At 41.6% G+C, this 19,586-nt stretch overlaps 1 pseudogene; it reads left to right on the forward strand.

Annotated features, from left to right (window-relative positions):
- Nucleotides 1–1,206: 1,206 nt before the first annotated feature.
- On the forward strand, nucleotides 1,207–2,042 carry LOC129646125 (40S ribosomal protein S3a-like; annotated as a pseudogene).
- Nucleotides 2,043–19,586: the final 17,544 nt, after the last annotated feature.

Consider the following 19,586-nt stretch of genomic DNA (forward strand, 5'->3'; position numbering starts at 1 on the left):
TTTGCTCACAATTTAATTGAGGAGAAAAGTCCTTACTCGAACAATTAAAGTATATTGTGTTATATGATATTCCCGACTAGTGACAAAGGTGATGAGTGTTACTCAAGTTCATAGAAAGGGATGTGCATTTTGGTGACCTGAAAATGATCTGCGGCCAAGTTGGAGTACATATGGGCACTAAAACACCCACACAGAATTGGCTAAGTCACAAGTGCAGTTAAAAATAAAGCATGTGAAAATAATACATGCTTGTTACATTTAAAATTTGGAAGACATAAAAAATAAATTAGAAAGAAATTATCTACAATCTATATTCTGGAGATAATCACTGGTAATATTGTAATTTGTTTACTCATAGTCTTTTTTACTATATATAATTTTAAAATAATTTGTTAAACAGTTATAAAGATTAAATACATACACACATGCATAAATACATATGCATTCTTTCAGTATGATTTTTCTCAAATAATTCATTATGGGCATATTCTCATATTATGAGAAGCTTCTGTACTTGGAAATTGAGGAAATATAATATATTCCTCAAAGTTTATCAAGTAGAGTTTAAAAGTCTTCTATTATTCTTATAATCAAATTATTTTTGTTTATGTTATCCTGTATTATATATATTATCTCCATTTTCAATACTATCAATAAAGCTGATGAATAAGGTAGCAAAGTGGATCTTTTTACACAAACTATTTTTTTGCAGTTTGGATTATACCCTTAGATTCCCAACAAGTGGAGATCACTAGTTCAAAGGGTAAGAATGTCTTTGAATTTCTTGATGTATTTTGGAAAATGTTTTTCATAAAGTCAGGCATATCCCATCTCACTGCAGGATTTCAAGAGAAGGGTGTCGCAAGAAAGAGAAGAGGCCATTCCCATCACAGAAACAGCATGAGGGAGTAGGTGTGTTTTTTAGGGAAAAGAGGCTGTATCATCAGCAAGACCAATCCCAGGCCTTGTCATTGAGTATTGATCCACTAATTACTTGATGACTAAATGAAAGCTACAAAGATAAAGAATTGTGGACATGTTAGGAAAACGTAGAATGGAAATGTTTTTTTGGAGGAGATGACGTCTTTGGAAAAGCATTGTGAGACAAGTTTGGAGAGGGCTGTGGACAGTCTTAAATATCACAGTAAGGGCTTAGGATTTAAACCAATAAACCAACGAGAACTGCAAAATAATTTGGCAAGGGAATAATATGAGAAGAATAAAGAATTTTGCCCTTTTTGGCTCTCTGAGCAGCACCATGGTGGTTGGCAAGAACAAGCACCTTATGAAAGGAGGCAAAAGGGGAGCCAAGAAGAAAGTGGCTGACCCATTTTCTAAAAAAGATTAGTGTGATGTGAAAGCACCAGCTATGTTCAATATAAGGAATATTGGTAAAACATTGGTCACAAGATCTCAAGGAATCAAAATTGCATCCGATGACCTCAAGGGGCATGTTTTTGAAGTGAGTCTTGCTGATCTGCACAACGATGACGTTGCATTTAGAAAACTCAAACTAATTACTGTGGATGTTCAGGGGAAAAAATGCTTAATTAATTTCCATAGCATGGATCTTTCTATGGCATGGATCAAAAAATGGCAGACCATGATTAAAGCTCATGTTGATGTCAAGACTATCAATGGTTACTTGCTTCATCTGTTTTGTGTGGGTTCTAATAAAAAAAAAAGTGCAGCAATCAGATTCAGATGACTTCATATGCCCAGCACCAGCAGGTGCACCAGATTTGCAAGAAGATGATGGAAATCATGACCTGAAAGGTGCAAATGACTGGAAAGAGTTGGTCAATAAATTGATTCCAGATAGCATTGGGAAAGACATAGAAAAAGCTTGCCAATCTGTTTATCCACTCTATGATGTCTTCATTAGAAAAGAAAAAATGCTGAAGAAGCCCAAGTTTGAATTGGGAAAACTCATGGAGTTACATATTGAAGGTAGTAGTTCTGGCAAAGCTGCTGTGGGTGAGACAGGTGCTAAAGTTGAACGGGATGATGGATACAAGCCACCAGTCCAAGAATCTGTTTAAAATGCAGACTTTTAATGGTGACAAATAAAAGATCTTATTTGTTGAAAAAAAATAATGAATTTTGCAAATAATCCTCAGAGCATTTGTGGGATGGTTGGGAAAGACCGATTGCAAAGCAGCAAACTACAGGTGAGCTTGTAGAAATCAAGATTCTCTATTTGGCTATTTCAATTATCTAAATGTAAAATAAAAATACTGGGTTAAAGGAACAGGGATGGGAATGGAAAAGAGGGTGTGAGAAAATCTCTGGCAGTCCAGTGGTTAAGACTCCATGGTTTTATTGCACAGGCCCAAGGTTCAATCCCTGGTTGGGGAAACTAAGATCCCACAAGATGCTTATCAGGGCCAAAAAATAAATAAATAGACAAAGTGGACTGATCATTTACTGTACATGGGGAGAGGGATAGTGGGAGGAGCCTAAATGACCTTTACTGGACCACTGGGATACTCTTCACAGGTATGGGGACTCCAGGAGGATCTGGTTTGGACAGATTGATGTTAAATGAGTGCCTAACATCTGGATCTCAAGAGAAGAGGGAAACAGATCCAAGGATGTTGGTGGTCATCTATGGAGGGGCAATAGATATGCAGTTCTAGAAAGCTTCAAGTGACAGACTTTGCTTAATAATGGAAGCAGGAGAGCTTAGGTCTGATTAAATTGGGAAACTTTTTTACAAGTCAAAAGGAAATCAAAAAAACAAAGGGATAACTCTTAGGATGTTTACATAAACAATCCAGTGTTCTTGCCTGGAGAATCCCAGGGACGGCAGAGCCTGGTGGGCTGCCGTCTATGGGGTCGCACAGAGTCGGACACGACTGAAGCGACTTAGCAGCAGCAGCAGCAGTGACTATGAACATCATGGTTTTATTTACTAGTGATAAGGCTTAGGGTTAGCCATCATAAAAAGAAAGAGAATGATAGAAGCTAAAAACATACAAACAAAATATCTTTCTACTGCTGAGCCATGACGAGCTATAAGAAATTCATTTCATTGTTGTTTTCCAATTGGTGCTCACAGCCACTCTGTCAAAGGAGGTTAAAGGTCTGGAGGACAGTTGGAAAAGTTGGCCCCGGGATCACAAATTATCTATGAAGTCTAGGAAAATCCATCAATCAGTAAGCAGTCTGGTGCAGCAAATGGGCATTCTTCCCAGCCCTGCTATGGGCAGTATCATGATGATTCCTCATGGGAGTGTAAAGCACCACCTATGGGATGCATGGGAAGTACCCTGTCAGTGCCACCCTGACATCTGATACACCACATACCACTTGATAATCTGGTATCAGAAGGGCTGTTTAGGCCCCTTAGGAGATCACCTTGTCCAGAAGGTCTCTAATAGATATTCTGGCGGGATGGCTGCAGTGATTACAGGATACTCATGCCTAATATAGATGAACAGTGTGTGCTTACAAAGAAAATGCAACCACAGAAAGTGAAAAACAAACAAACCAAACCAAGGATGCAAGGAGGGGCCTTGTGGGAGTCCAGGACAAGATAGGAACAAAAATGGCAGGAGCGATAAAGACTGTGTACTGAGAACTTGCTTGGGCCCAGGCCTTATGCCAGCCATATCTCAACCAATTCACACTGCCGTCCCACCCTGCAAATGGAGAATCTGAAGCATTAAGTAGATGGCCAAAATTTGGAGTTTGAGGGTCCTGAACATGAGCCCTCATACCCTCCTCTGACCCTCCCCACATTGTAGCTCTGTGTATCTGAGCAACAGAGCTGGGCAGAGAACTCAGTCAGTGTTTGCCTCCAGCAATATTCTGATTTCTAATTTAAAGTTAGTCTTACGTTAGGAGACATGCCCTCAGCCCAGGCATTGTTCTTCACTTCTTCCTGGTCTTGAGAATTTACTCTGCCCATAGGGCACTGAATAGGAGGAATCCTGGTGGGAGGAAAGCCTAGCACCTGATCTGGTCAGAAGATGCATAATAGAGCCCTAGGACTCTATTATGTGCCCTGTGCCCTAGGACTTGGGTAAGGATCCGGCACCTGGGTCTGGCACTGCTTCTGGCCTATACATGGGATTAGAATACTTACCTCCTGGGGGAATTGTAGGAATTAAATGTCAATCATATAGGAAAGTGCTTTATAAACTTTCAAGGGCTATCCAGGGGTGAAATGGACATTTTTCTAAATGAGTACTGTGTAACACATATATCACATCTTGGGCATATGTGCATGTATGATTCTATTTCAAAATAACATCTGAGGGATTGCACACTCATCTCAATGACACCATCTGTCCTTGGGTCCTCCTGGAGTTGTAGGCCAATTAGGAAGCGAAACCTCTGAGCTTAGTTTGACTGCTTAGGTATGCAAAGTCAGAGTCCCAGTGGTATGGGAGTTTCAAAACAACATAAGTGGGAGGCAGAGGAAACAAAGAGCAGAAGGAACCAGACTCTGGGGACAAGTGTGCCAGGACACACATCTCTGCTATTTCACTGGACTCACCAGCCGCGCCCCCCTCACCCCTCGCCTGCTAAAATGACCAAGGTCCAACCTCTCTGGGAATCCTTGTCTTCACTGGTTGATGAAACAGCATCTTTATGCAGGCTCACATCAGATTGAACTGGGCTGAAGTCGCTAACTTCCCTAAAAGACATGGAAGGCATGTAATTGAACAATGACAAATAAACCAGGAACTATGCCCTCAGACCTTCAATCTTCCCACGGAAGTCCCTTTAGGTCAGGCCCCACTGGCCTCTGGCGGGGGCCCTCCATCTCACCTTTAACAATTTCAGATCTGCTTTTGGATTAGATTTCAAAGGTGAAAAAAGATGGAAATAGGGAGGTCATTGATCAATGGGTTTATTCTTTCAGGATGGTTTCAGAGTAAAATTAAAATGCACTGAAGGAATGTGTTTCATCCTTTGATGACTAAACTTCATATTTGATGAGATGTACAGTGTCCACTTGAGGCAAGTCCTCAGCAACCAGACCTGGGATGTCTGTATAGTTATGTGAGACGATATAAATGAAAGCGCATCTCACATGTGGTTAATCTATTTATTTAAATTTGTACTACAATAAGGTCTTTGCAATTGACTTTGAGAACTGAATAGCCTGCAGTGTAGCTGGGCAAAGGAGAAGAAATATCTATTCCAAAATTTTCACTCTGAGGATATTACCAGAGAACCACCAAAACTTCCTTAAGGACATGCAACAAATTAACCAGAACTTGAACACTGGTCTACCGAAAACTTATCAGGAAGATTCCTCAATTTTTCCCAATTAAATATAAAAGAATGAGGCTCAGAGAAGCTAAGTAGTTGGTGCAAGGTGACATAGCTCATAAATGATGGGACCAGAATTCAAACTCAGACAGTGTCAAGCATCAGGTACACTATCTCTGAGTCACAGCTGCCTGGAAAGTAAGGACAGAAAGGAAATGGGACTGGCTTCAAAAACCAGTGGAAAAGTCATGAAATTGGCTTTCTTTGTGTGTCTTAGAAATAGTCTGAAGGTCCAGGGCCAATGGGTTTTGATGTCTTATGGAGCTGTCCCTCTAAGCAGACCTCTGGCTGTCCTCTCATGTCCAGCTCAAGCTCTAATCACCTCTACTCTTAGTGGTCAGGCATGGCCTGGCTGTTCGTAGTATCACATTGCTCAGAGAAGCTTCTGTCTCTTGCTAGAAAATTTAGGATGAATTTAATAGCTCTGGGGCCTCTTGAGTATGAATGATTTGAAGTTCAAAGTTCTGGTTAATTTGAAGTAACTGTAAGCCAAAGTGTGAGAAGATAGTGAGGAAGGAGTTGGGCCTAGAAGCAAAGACAAGTCAACCAAGAAATGGACGTGGTCTGTTACTTCAATTCTCTTTGCATGGACATTGCAAAGAGATGGGTGACTTGGCTTTGACTGGAAGATCCATATGTCACATGTGTAAAATCTGTTTAACAAACAAACAACAAAAACGTTCAGGGTGCACATGATAGAGAATTTTCTCCTAAAGTCATTTAGATTTCCGTATTTAAAAAATTAATTCATTTCTAAAAGCCTAGGGCCTGGAAAACAAGTAGGCAGAGATAGCAGAGATGGGACCTTCCCCAGCCCCTCATGCTGCTCTACATACCCCTTCATGTGCTTGAGGGCTAGGGCCAGGGGACCAGTGATTTCCATTATATTCTTTCCAAAACACACACCCATTCTCATCTCACAAGCCTCTGAGCCACAGGCACTTCCCCTCCCAACACCTGCCCCCCAGAGAGAAGCAGAAGCTCAGTGATGCTGTCCAAAGGCAGGTTGGCAGCAGAGGCCTGACCAAAACACCAGTCTTGTGACTAAAGGATCCAAGTTCTTTCCATGACACCTCAGAACCTAAAGAGCTCAAAGCCTGCACAAGAGAATCCCAGACATTGTGGGTGCACATTAGATTCACAGCCCAGCTCCATCTTATACCCACAGTGAGAGCCTGGAGAAGACCACAACACTCTTACCTGTTTTTTCATATGTGCAAAGGGCTGATGGCCCTCCCTGTAGATATGCAAGAACATGCCGGTGAGGTGATGAACAGAGTGGCCCCGCACCTGGCAGCCGTGCAACTTTCTGTAGTTTCCATTCATGCAACCAACGTTTCCCAGAAATTCCAATATTCCAGTTTCTACAGCAAGTGCCAAGAAACCAAAGATGGTCGAGAAGAGCTTCAGCTTCCAAAGAGCTGCCAACCCACAGGGTAGCCAAGGAAGTAGGCGGTTGTGTATCACACACATGACTGTGTGTACATGGTAGATTACCAAGGTGTCAGAGAAATGGGTCAGGAAGGTTTGGAATAGGGCAAAGTCCATGTTGCTGCATAAAGCATGATGTCTCCACACCTGAAGCTCTCATTGTTTTCCTAGCTTTGCCCTTAGGAACAGGAAGAGTCTGCCAATGTGCTGTGACTTCAAGGTGATCAAGAAACTAACTCCTGAACAGTAGAAGTTCTCTCACACCTCAACAAGACCAGCCAGTGGAAATGTATCCTTTGTTGGGTCCAGAAATATGACTAAGACCATGTTCTCTTTAAAGATATGTCACTTTACACTATCAGTTTTTGGCATTTTACTGCAAACTATTTAATCAAGGGTGTTTCATTGATATGGAAATATTAATACATCACAGTTCCCATTTCACCTAGCTTTCACTGACTGTTCTCTTTGGATGGATTCACAGTTCATATTTATATCAGGAAGATTCATTATCCTCTTTGAAAAGCAGTCCCAGATCCATTTTTACAGCATGTGTCCTTGAAATAGCTCATCAGGACAGATATAGCGGTGGTCATTTCAAACACAGTATAAATGATGCCATATCAGTGGGGGCTCAAAGCCTTCAGAGCCTCACATAGAAGTAAACCAATCAAAAGCCTTGTCAAGCCTTGGAGGGAAAATAGATAAAACTGTAAGATCCCGGTACACATTCAGATCTCTGATCTGTAAGCTTTCAACTGAAAACTTAGGAAGGTATGTGTGTGCATGTGTAATCTTACCAGCTATATCAATGTCACTAGAAGCCAATGATGATGATTCTCAGAAATGAATTATCTGTAAGATAAAAAAAAAATAGCAAATGACTCATAAATGAAATGTAACTCATTTATTGTGTAGATTTAAATTAAGTTAATCTATTCTCTTTTAAAGTGAATGTCATCAGTTGAACTATGCATGCCTTTAAACCATTTTATCGGAAATAAAAATAAGGAAATTGACATAGCAAGCAACTTATCTTTGTTTTCAGAGTTTGGAGGTTTGCTTCTTTGAAGAATTAGTGCAATAATAATTTTTGATTTTCGTTTCACAACATGACACTTCTGTCATGAAGGCTCATAAGAACGGAGTGAACCACAGCCTCCAAGGACAAATATGCAATCATTCACTCTCATGAGTGCCTGACAGCCTGGTTGGTACTGCTCTCATATCTGCAAGAAGTAGGGATGCAAAAGCATTATCCTCCACCCTAGACTGGGTTTAATGCTTGTCCTTACTCCCCTCCCCCTACTCCCTACACAGACTGCTGTATTGATGTTCTCTTTTCACTACCATTTCCTTTATTGGGCTTCACTCATTCCTATACCTCCAGGGTTGGTACTTTCTGACCAGCCAAACCAGACACACAGACCAGATTCCTGGGGCCAAATATATCTAGAATCAGATTCTACCCTAAACCCTTGCTTCTCCCTTCTTCCCACCCTGCACCCACCTCGAATCTTCTCCTTCATGATTTGTTTGACTAATAATGATGTTATGTAGTACTTATAGCTTACAAGCATTCTTGTGTTTGTCATCTAGTTTTGTCCCCTAGATAATACCTTGACTTTGTTGTTCCAAGGAAAGGCTGAGGCTTAAGGAGACAGTCACCCTATGGAGCCCAGGCCTCTGGCCACCCATTTCATTGTTCTTCTGACAGGAGTGCCCAGTGCTGCCTTTCTAGCCCCTACAAGCAGTGTTCTCCCAGCTTAGTTTCTTCACCCCTGCCCCCCCAACACTTCTCCTTATGTTGGTAATGTTTATGGTGACACCTACTCCTTTAATAGTGACCTTTAGGTGATGTGTCAATCTCCAAATATACCCCCCCCCACAGGTACACATATATTCCCCCAATACACATATATATCTAGTCATACACACACATACATTCACACACATTTACATATATGCATATATCTACCCACACATACATCCACATGCACACACATGCATATGCACATATGCACACACACACACATCCCTAGCTCCATGACTTTGAGATCCTTGTTTCCTGTTTTTATAATGCACCAAGTACCTTGTATGAAACTAGCTACATGGGAAGTACAAACTGAAGATCAGATCTGTTATGTTTGATTTCCAGGTCAGCACAGTTTTCCAGGACAGAATATCCAGCTCAGTGCCCCTCAATGCCCACACAAGTCCACCTGGCCCCTAATAAGCCAGATTCTTTCATGGCTGTCCTTCAATTAAATCCCCCTGAAACCTTTCTTTGCGGTGCTGTGCTTAAGCAGAAAATCAGGAACAGAGTCAACAGGAAGGTTTTACTGTGTCCCTAAGAGAAAGAGATCAATTCATTTTTCATTCCCCATTGAGTCTGTGTCATTTAGAAAACAATTGAAACCACAGTGGATACTTGTCATTATACATTTATCCAAACCCACAGACCATGCAACACCAAGACTGAACCCTGTGGACTCCAGGTGATAATGATGTTTCAAGTGTAGAACCATCAGTTGTAACCAACGCACCACTGTGGTAGGGATGTTGATAATAAACAGATTGTATATGTGTGGGGATAGGAGGTAAATGGGAAAACTGCTCCTTCCACTAAATTTTGCTATGAACCTAAAATTGCTCTAAAACATACAGTCTATTTTAATAATTATAATTGAAACCAAAGCTGGAAAAGTGTGCAAATTTTTCAGCCAGTGCTAAAATATGTGTCAGCTGACTCCCACTGTTTATGAAGAAAGAACTATTTTTAAAAGGTGTACACTGCTGAGAAGCGACAGGCAAAGCCAAGGAGAAAGATTGCCTTTGTGACAGTAGGAACTTGGGACACAGTGAACTAGGGATGCAATCATATCTTTGAGAGAAATGCTTTCATGGGGGCTCAGAGTGGCATGGACCAGGGCATTCACTTCAGCATTCAACAAGTAACCTAGTTCCCCTCTAATACTGGAGCAATGCTTCCATGCTAAAGAAAACTATGCAACATTACACTGATCATCTTAGCGATTATCTTTAACTAATGACTTATTGAAAAGAAAACTGTAAGCAGAACCATATGTGATTGTGATTGTGTTTTCATTCTGAAGGTTGTGGGATTATAGTTTTTGCTTCTTCTCTCTACCCACTAATGGATGAGGATAAAAGGCTTCTGTAAACTTCCTGATGGGAGGGACTGGCTGCGGGGAAAACTAGGGCTTGCTCAGGTTGTCAGGGCAATGCTCAATAAATCTTTAATCCAATTGTCTACTTAAAACAGAAACATTACTTTGCCAACAAAGGTCCATCTAGTCAAAATTATGGTTTTTCCAGTAGTCATGTATGGATATGAGATTTGGACTATAACGATCCTGAGTGCCAAAGAATTGATGCTTTTGAACTGTGGTGTTGGAGAAGACTCTCAAGAGTCCCTTGGACTGCAAGGGAATCAAACCAGTCAATCCTAAAGGAAATCAGTCCTGAATATTCATTGGAAGGACTGATGCTCAAGCTGAAACTTCAATACTTTGGCCACCTGATGCAAAGAACTGACTCCTTGGAAAAGACCCTGATTCTGGGAAAGATTGAAGGCAGGAGAAAGGGACAACAGAGGATGAGATGTTTGGATGGCATCACTGACTCAGTGGACATGAGTTTAAGTAAGCTCTGGGAGTTGGTGATGGACAAGGAAGCCTGATGTGCTTCAGCCCATGGGGTTGTAAAGAGTCACACATGACTGAGCAACTGAACTGATTGACTGACTGACTGATGGTGGGGCTATGTTCCTTCCATGTTAGTTGTTTGGCCTGAGGCAGCCCCAGTCCTGGAGTCTATACCCTCTAAGGCATTGTTATTAGCAAACTCTAAGCGGATTTATGTCAACATGCACCTCCCAGGACTGCTGCTGCCAGTGTCCCTGTCCCTGAAGCATGCCGCTGCTGACCCACTTCTCTTCCAGAGACCCTCAAACATTCACAGGCACGTCTGACTCAGTCTCCTGTGGGGTAACTGTTTCACCCCCTGGGTCCTGGTGCCCATGAGATTTTGTTTGTGCCCTCCAAAAATCTCTGTTTCACCCAGTCCTGTGGGAGTCCTGTAATCAAATCCTGCTGGCCTTCAAAGTCAGATTCCTTGGGAATTCCTAGTCCCTTTGCTGGATTCCCAGGTTGGGAATTCTGATGTAGGGTCTAGAACCTTTGCAACAGGGCAAGATTTTTTGGTATTGTTGTTCTCCAGTTTGTGGGTCACCCACTTGATGGGTATAGGATTTGAAATTAACATGACTGTGCCCCTCTTACCCTTCTCCTTTGTCCTTGAACGTGGGGGTTCCAACATCATCCTGCCCATGGTTGTTCAATAGCTAGTTGCGATTTTGGTGTTCTTATAGAGAGGAGTGAACGGTCTTCTGCTCCACCATCCTCGGCAATTAAGGAGTGACCTCAATGAGAAGCATTTCTAGTGCAACTAGAGAACAGCCCCTAAACACTGAAACTGGAGAAAGCCCACACACAACAATGAAGGCTCAATTCAGTGGAAAAAAAATGGCAAAGTCTGAGGGGGTCTTACAAATAGAGAACCTGGAGAAGGGGATGGCAGCCCGCTTTGGTGTTCTTGCCTGGAGAGTCCCATGGGCAGAGGTGCCTGATGGGCTACAGTCCATGGGGTCTTAAAGAGGTGGATACAACTGAGTGACTAACACTACAAATATAGAAAAGAAGAGAAGCAAAACGCAAAAGAGAAGGGGAAAGACATGCCCAGTTGAATTCAGAGTTCCAGAGAAAAACAAAGAGAGATAAGAAAGATTTCTTAAGTGAACAGTGCAAAGAAATAGAGAAAAACAATAAAATAAGAAACATTAGAGATCTCTTCAAGAAAATTGGAGGAACCAAGGGGATGTTTTATGCAAAGATGGACACAATAAAGGGCAGAAATGGCAAGGTCCTAACAGAAGCAGAAGAGACTGAAAAGAGGTGTCAAGAATACACAGAAAAACTATTTTAAAAAGGCCTAAATGGCCCAGATAACCATGATGGTGTGATCACTCACCTAGAGCCAGATATCCTGAAGTTTGAAGTCAAGTATGCCTTAGGAAGCATTACTACAAACAAAGCTAGTGGAGGTGATAAAATTCTAGCTGAGCTATTTTTTTTTAATTTTATTTTATTTTTAAACTTTATAAATTCTAAAAGATGCTGCAGTGAAAGTGCTGCACTCAGTATGTCAGCAAATTTGGAAAACTCAGCAGTGGCCACAGGACTGGAAAATGTCAATTTTCATTCCAATCCCACAGAAAGGCAATGTCAAAAAATGTTCAAACTATCATACAATTGCTCTCATTTCACATGCTATCAAGGTGATGCTCAAAATCCTTCAAGCTAGGCTACAGAAGTATGTGAACTGAGAAATTCCAGATGTACAAGTTAGATTTAGAAAAGGTGGAGAAACCAAAGACCAAATTGCCAACATCCGTTGGATCATAGAAAAAGCAAGGAAATTCCAGAAAAAAAACATCTGCTTCATTGACTCCTGTAAAGCCTTTGACCTTGTGGATCATACCACACTGTGGAAAATTCTTAAAAAGATGGAAATACCAGACCACCTTACCTGCCTCCGGAGAAATCTGTATGTGAGTCAGGAAGCAAAAGTTAGAAATGGACATGGAAAAATGGACTGGTTCTAAATGGACTGGTTCTAAATAGACATGGAAAAATGGACTGGTTCTAAAAAGGAGGACTTCGAAGCTGTATATTATCAACCTGTTTAGGTAACTTACATGCAGAGTATATTATGTGAAATGTCGGGCTGGATTGTGATTCATAATCACAAGCTGGAATCAAGATTACTGGGAGAAACATCAACAACCTCAGATATGCAGATGATACCACTGTAATGGCAGAAAGCAAAGAGGAAATAAAGAGCCTCTTAATGAGGGTGAAAGAGGAGAGTGAAAAGGCTGGCTTAAACTTCAATATTCAGAAAACTTAAATCATGGCCTCCAGTCCCATCACTGCATGGCAAATAGATAGAGATAAAATAGAAGTAGTGACAGATTTTCTTTGTCTCCAAAATCACTGAGGATGGTGACTACAGCCATGAATTTAAAAAACTCTTGTCCCTTGGAAGAAAAGCTATGACAAACCTAGACATCATATTACAAAGGGAGACATCACATTGCTGACAAGGACCCTTATAGTCAAAGCTATGTTTTTTTCAGTAGTCATATACAGATGTGAAAGTTGGATCATAAAGAAGGCTGAGTGCCAAAGCAGTGATGCTTTCAAATTGTGGTCCTGGAGAAGATTCTTGAGAGTCCTTTGGACTTCAAGGAGAAAAAATCAGTCAATCCTAAAGGAACTCAACCCTGAATATTCATTGGAAGGACTGATGCTGAAGCTGAAGCTCCAATACCTTGGCCAGCTGATGTGACATGCTGACATTGGAAAAGACCCTGATGCTAAGAAACATTGAGGGCAGAAGGAGAAGGGGGTGGCAGAGGTTGAAATGGTTGGATGGCATCACCAGCTCAATGGATATGAATTTGAGCAAACTCTGGGAGATAGTGAAGGACAGGTAAGCCTGGAGTGCTGCAGTTAATGGGATCCCAAAGAGATCAACATGACTTAATGACAATGAGCTATGTGTAAGAATGATCCTATATATAAAATACACACACACACAAATACACATGTACTTATTATATGTAGGTATTTAATGTCAATCTAGATAACTTAGGTGCCAAGTTGTATTGGGAATTTGTAGTAATGAAAGATAAGCTTCACATTTTCTGTGTGTTTTGAACTCTTGAAACAATGAAGCATTCAGTTTATTTCTGTGAATTATAAAAGGAATAAATTATTCACTGTAGACAAAAATTTCACGAACTTTTTCTTATCTACTGCTTGTGAGGGACTGAATATCAGTTACTTCTGATTTACATATGTAGTCATGCAAAGCAAAAAATTGTCATTCATTTCTCATGTGAAGGATCTGAGACTCATAGGGTTAAAGGTGTTTGCTCAAGGTCATGAGGCCAGTAGCACTATCTAAGGCTACCAGTTCTGTGTGCTCTGTGTCTGCAACTCTTCAGCCAAATATACTATCTTTGAGGTACAGATATCATCAATAACATCAAATTCTAGAGCTACAATTGAGTATGAGGTTTCAAGGTGGAGACAGGAGGGCTGGACAATGCAAAGTCGGAATCATCCAAAATTAATCCTAGACTCTTCCCATTTTTATTTCAGAAACTCTACTACAATCTTCTCGACTCTAGCAGATTCTATTTCATATCCCTACCCAAAGTGTTAAAAGAAGATTCACACTCATTGCCCAGGTTAAAAGGTTCTTACACAGAGGATTAACTTATTATTTGTCAGTTCCTCCTTCCTTCCACTCTGCCAATATTTATTAAATTTCTATTCTGGGCACTGTTTTAGTTAATAGGCCAAAAGGAGATACAGAAGCTTTAAACTCTTTTAAGAAGTTTAATGTGCATTGGAAAACAGTTTCGGCTTCGTTAAATTGTGAATGTATTTGTTCATATACCTGTCAATGCAACTATGTGAATATATAAGGAACAAGGCCACATTAAAAAAGAAAGAACATCTTTACCCTAAAGGAGCTTAGGATAAAACAAAAAGTAATTGAGCCTCTGTAACAGTAAATATTTTATTATTTAGTAAATTGGCAATTGAGGAGCACTTATATTCTGGAGAAGAAAATGGCAACCCACTCCAGTACTCTTGCCTGGAGAATCCCATGGATGGAGGAGCCTGGTGGGCTACAGTCCATGGTGTCGCAGAGTCAGACATGACTGAGTGACTTGCCTTGCCTATACTCTGTGAGGAAAACTTTGCTAATTAGTTGCTGAGAAGCAGGCTGTCACGGCTCAGTCCTCACCCTCCAGGTGACAGAGTCCAGTAGGGGCAGGAATGGCAGTCACAGTAGCAGCAGTGAAATCCTTACTCAGGGTTCAGACGCATGTTCCAGCTACCCTGGAGCAGAAGACCTGTGAGGAATGTTATGTACTACCGAGAAAGGGAGGAATTAAAGAATACTACTGCACACACTCACCAGAAGCCAGCTCCCAGTGGACTTGGTCATACTCTCCTCTCACTCTTCTTAGTATTTGTCCTAACACCTGCCTTCATGCTCTGAAGATAGATCCCCTGCTGCTTGATGTTCTCAGGATCCAAATTATCTCTGTTCTGTTCAAAAGCCTGCCCTCCCTCCAGCTAGTGCAGGATCAACATTCCTGGGTATTATCCTATTAATAACTGTTCTTATCTACAGTTTGAAGTCTTTCTTTAGCTGTTCTATCTAGTGTAAGCTGAATAAGCAAAACTTCCTACTGGTACAGCAGACACCAGAACATATTCATTTTTCCCAGCCCCAAGAACAAGATTCAGTATCAAATTCTTGCCATGGTAGAATTCTCTGCCAGCTGCTTCTTCTCATCACATCCTTTCCAGTTCATTACATAGTTCTTCGTGTGGATCCCCACATTTATCTGCCTGATCTATTATTGTATTGGAATGTGATTCTTTACAGAAACTAAACACCCAGCATGAGGGAGGCTGCTATGGGTACTCATGAAGCACTTTCCCCCTTTTTAATGAATCCAGCTTCATAATGTTTAATAAGATTACTATCTGGCTCTTCAGCAGAGTTTTGTCAATGTGAAAAAAATGGCCTTTGCTAACAGCATGAAGTGTCTCAGATAACCAACATGAAGAATGCCATGCGTCAAAGGCATGAAATGACAAAATAATCAGTTTTTCCACTCAGATGCCTTCTAATATTGCTCACACTTTTATAAGAGCAGTACAACCGTAATAAATAATGCAGAGGCTTGGCATGTCCCAAGCTCTCTGTCACCAGCCAGGACTAAATTGTAGAGTAAAAATATATCATTTGGGGTATTCTGTACACAGCTGTATATTTGTCAGTGTTTGTATAACTCTTAAGACTTCATGAATATAATCAGTCCTGTATCCTTTCACAGACTGAGGACATCACGGTATATGTAAAAAGGCAGGTCTGACAATGTTCTTATTCCCTTTTATTGCAGTGACAACATTTATGCCACTATAGGTAAAGATCTGCATGCAGTTTTACTGGGTACTACTACTATAGTTTATCAGTTGGCTATAAAAAAAGTCTTTTAGAATAAAAACTTGTCATGCTAGGATACATTTTTAAAACTAAAATTCTAAAACAATTTTATGTAGCCATTTGAAAAATGACAGCATTTTGTGATTCCTACAAACTATTTAGTTCACTAGACTGCACTCTTACAAGAGGTCCTAAACTGTCTCCCACACTACCCTCCCCCCAACAAATAAAGAAGGAAATAGTAAAAACAACCCTTGCAGACCCCTCTTCACATGGAGATATTCCAAGACACTCAGAAAACCTCTGAAATTTAGGAATGGGAGAGAAAAAAATTATTCTTATTATTAATTTCCTTGCTTTGTGTTGGAGAAAAATGTTATTTAGTCAAGTGAGGTGAAAATCTAGTTTTAATTTCATTAAAAGGGAATAAAAAAACTTCACCCATTTTTCAGTCATTAGTACCCTCTGTTCATACTTAGTCTCAAGAAATATTTTTCTCCTATTTAAATTTTGTCCATGTCATTGTTCTCTGGCCTTCACTTCATTAGCCAACCTATCAGGAGGCTCTCAGAAGTGACTCTGAAACACCCAATGCTCATTCATCAGGTGGTACCAGCAAATTTCCACATGGATGGATAGATGGCTGGATGGCTGGTTGGAAGGATGGATGGATGGATGGATAGATATGTAAATGGATGGGTAGATGGGTAGATGGATGGGTGTATCAATGGGTAACACGATAGGTGAGTAAGTGAATAAATTGATGATGGATGGATGGATGAGTATAGTGCTCAGAAGCTGGGGCTTTGAGGTAAATCAGGCAACTTTGACTTTAGGCAAGCCAAATTTCACTTCTCTGTGCTGTTCCTTCTTGGAGACAAAGCTTATAATTCCTGAACTACAGATTAGCTATGTGCAATTTCAAAAGATAATGCATGCACAGGATGTGCTAACAATGGGCTGAGCCATCACAGGCCTCACGGATGAAGACTGCTGCTGTATAATTACCATGGTTACCATGATGAGTGTGTTAGATTCTACTCTCCTCTGGGTACCAATCTTTTCTAGCCTTCAACATTTCTCTGCAAAGCATCTTGATCTTTTTGTCAACTGAAATTATTATTATTTCTTGTAGTTTCATCTTATTTTTTAAACTTCTTCCTACATTCTCCCTAAATACTCAAGTTCTACATATATCTCTTCCCTCAAGCAGACCAAGACTCCCTAAGTGAAGCCTCATCTCTCCATCAGGCTTTCCTGGTAGACCACTGAATCATAGCTTTCTGATATATCCATGACTCAGCACCACATGAGAATTTATCTTAAATGTTCACTTGTTGAGCATCAAGCCTGACCTACATTCTAAGCCTCAAGTCTGTTTAGACTTCGTATGACCAGTAGAGAAAGCAAGGCTGAAGAAAAGCTACATTTATCTTTTGGAGTCACAAAGTACAGATAAGGCATGATTCTGCTAGATTGGTTTTCCTGGTCATGGTTGTTATTGTACTCAGCTTGGAACATTGGTATTAGTTGAATAATTCCCTTGGTTCTATATCACCTCAGATATGATTTAGGGTCTTTATGAATTTCATTCTTTATCTGGGGCATGCATGTGAATAGATTCCAAATACATCAGAAGGGTACTTTTAGGATATATCATAACAAGAAAGTGGGACTTTGCTAAATTTAATCAAAGTGTTTTTTCTAATCATAATGATATGAAATTAGAATCAATTACAAGAAGAAAACTAGAAAACTAAGAAATATGTGGAGAATAACACATTACTAAACAATCAATGGGTAAGGGAATAAATTTTTAAAAAACAGAAAAGAAAAAAAAAGCTTGAGATAAATGAAAATAGAAATACAACATACCAAGTTTATGGAATGTAGCAAAACTAGTTCTAAGAGTGAGCTCATAGCAATAAATGTTACTTCAAAATTCTCACTCCAGGGGCAGAGCCAAGAAGGCAGTGAGGGAAGACACAGAGTCCATGTCTCCCCATGCCTAGAATACCTGTGGGTGTTACTGGGAGACCTCTGGCAAGCAGGCAGGCAAGAGGAGCCCTAGGGACGACCAGGTACTGGGTAGGAGGGAGTGGGGGAAGGGCTAGGCTGGAGGACCAGCAACAAAGGGGCTGTTGCAGGAGGGGAGTGGTTTGGGGGCTGGGAATGGTTTTGGGTGCCTTTGGGCACCTGGAGCAGCATACCTGCTTGGCTGAGAGTGGGAGGGACCCCTGAGGGGACTGGAGGATTCACTGGGAAAGCCCATGGGGTTCCCCTTTCACTTGGGCCCAGGAGACTTCAAGGGCTCCAGGGCTGGGGCCTCTGCCCTCTGCATCCCCCTGTGCCCTCCAGGGCCCTCTGTAGCTGAATCTCCTGCCCTCTGCCCTCCAGGTAGCCCTCCACTCTTCAGGGACTCCCCCTCCTATGGGCCTTCTGAATACGAGACTAAGGGAGGAGCCTCCTGAGGGGTTCCAGGAATAGGGAACACCCTGGTGTTCTCCCACCCACTCAGCCCTGGGGAGCCTCCTAAGACCCCTAGGTTGAGCCCTCCAACCTTCAGAACCACCTCCATGCTCCTGGCCTGTCCACCTTCCGGAACTCCCCTCCTCACCTGCCTCTGTTTTCCACCTTCCAGAATCCTCCTTCCCCGGAGTCCCCATCCTCTAGAGAACCTTATCCCTCTAGGGACCTCCATCTACCCTCTGGACTGGGCAGTCTGTCCCCAGGGTTTCCCCTCTGCACTTTGTGGCCTGCCTCTGCTCTCTAAGGCCCTCTCCTCGCTTCTGGGCCTTCTCATCCCTCCAGGGTCCCCTCGGCTGTCCAGTTTTCTCCTCCCTCCAGGATCCCCATCCTCAACCTGACCCCTCACTCCTCCAAGGGCCTTGTCTGACATCTGGACTGGGTTCACCATCATCCAGCACCCCTCCTACCCTCTGTTTCCCTTTGCCTTTTGGGGGCCACCTCCATCCTCCATGGCCACCCTCCCTTGGGGCACCCTCCACCCACAAGGCCAAGCCCTCTGCCCTCTAGGGCCTCCTCTGTCTTCCAGGGACACCACTGAGGGCACCCTCTGCCAACATAGTTCCTGTGGGTGCAGGAAGGAGGGGAAATGGAGCAAGGCCAGCTGGGAAGGTCCCTCCAGGTGTGGAGGAGAAGGGAATCCATCTGGTGTTCCCCAACCCATGGCCTCAGGAAACCTCCTGGGGACCTGGGCCTTATCCTCTATACCTCAAAGCTGGAGGCACTGCAGAGGTCTCTTTGGCTATATGGACCCAGGGCCATTTCTGAAGGCTTGGATCCTTAATCAGAACCCCACCCTTGTCTAAATCCAATACCTAAGCTCTTCTACACCTAAGCTCTGCCCTCACAGCAAAGGTTTTTTCTACCTTTCTCTTAGTTAATTTGTTTGTTTGTTTCACTATTTGCCAGTAGAGTTCAGTTTTATCCTTCAGTGGTTGTTTCATACTTATTCATATTTTTTATACTATTTCTGTTAGTTTTGTAAACATACTCAATTATTTTTTAATCTTTGCTATTATTCTGCACCCTATTATTTTTATTTTTCTTATTATTTATTTAAGTATGTACTTTTTTTCTTTCACTCTCTTTGCTATTGGAGTTGAGTTTTACCCTTCAGGAGGTGTTATCTTTTATTCTTTGTTACTATTCTCCTTTTATTTCTTTCTTTTCCCCTGCATCCTATGGCTTGTGGAATCCTGGTTCATGGGCCACAGATCAGGCCT

Source organism: Bubalus kerabau, chromosome 3 (genome assembly GCF_029407905.1).
Source record: "Bubalus kerabau isolate K-KA32 ecotype Philippines breed swamp buffalo chromosome 3, PCC_UOA_SB_1v2, whole genome shotgun sequence".
Lineage (NCBI taxonomy): Eukaryota > Metazoa > Chordata > Mammalia > Artiodactyla > Bovidae > Bubalus > Bubalus kerabau.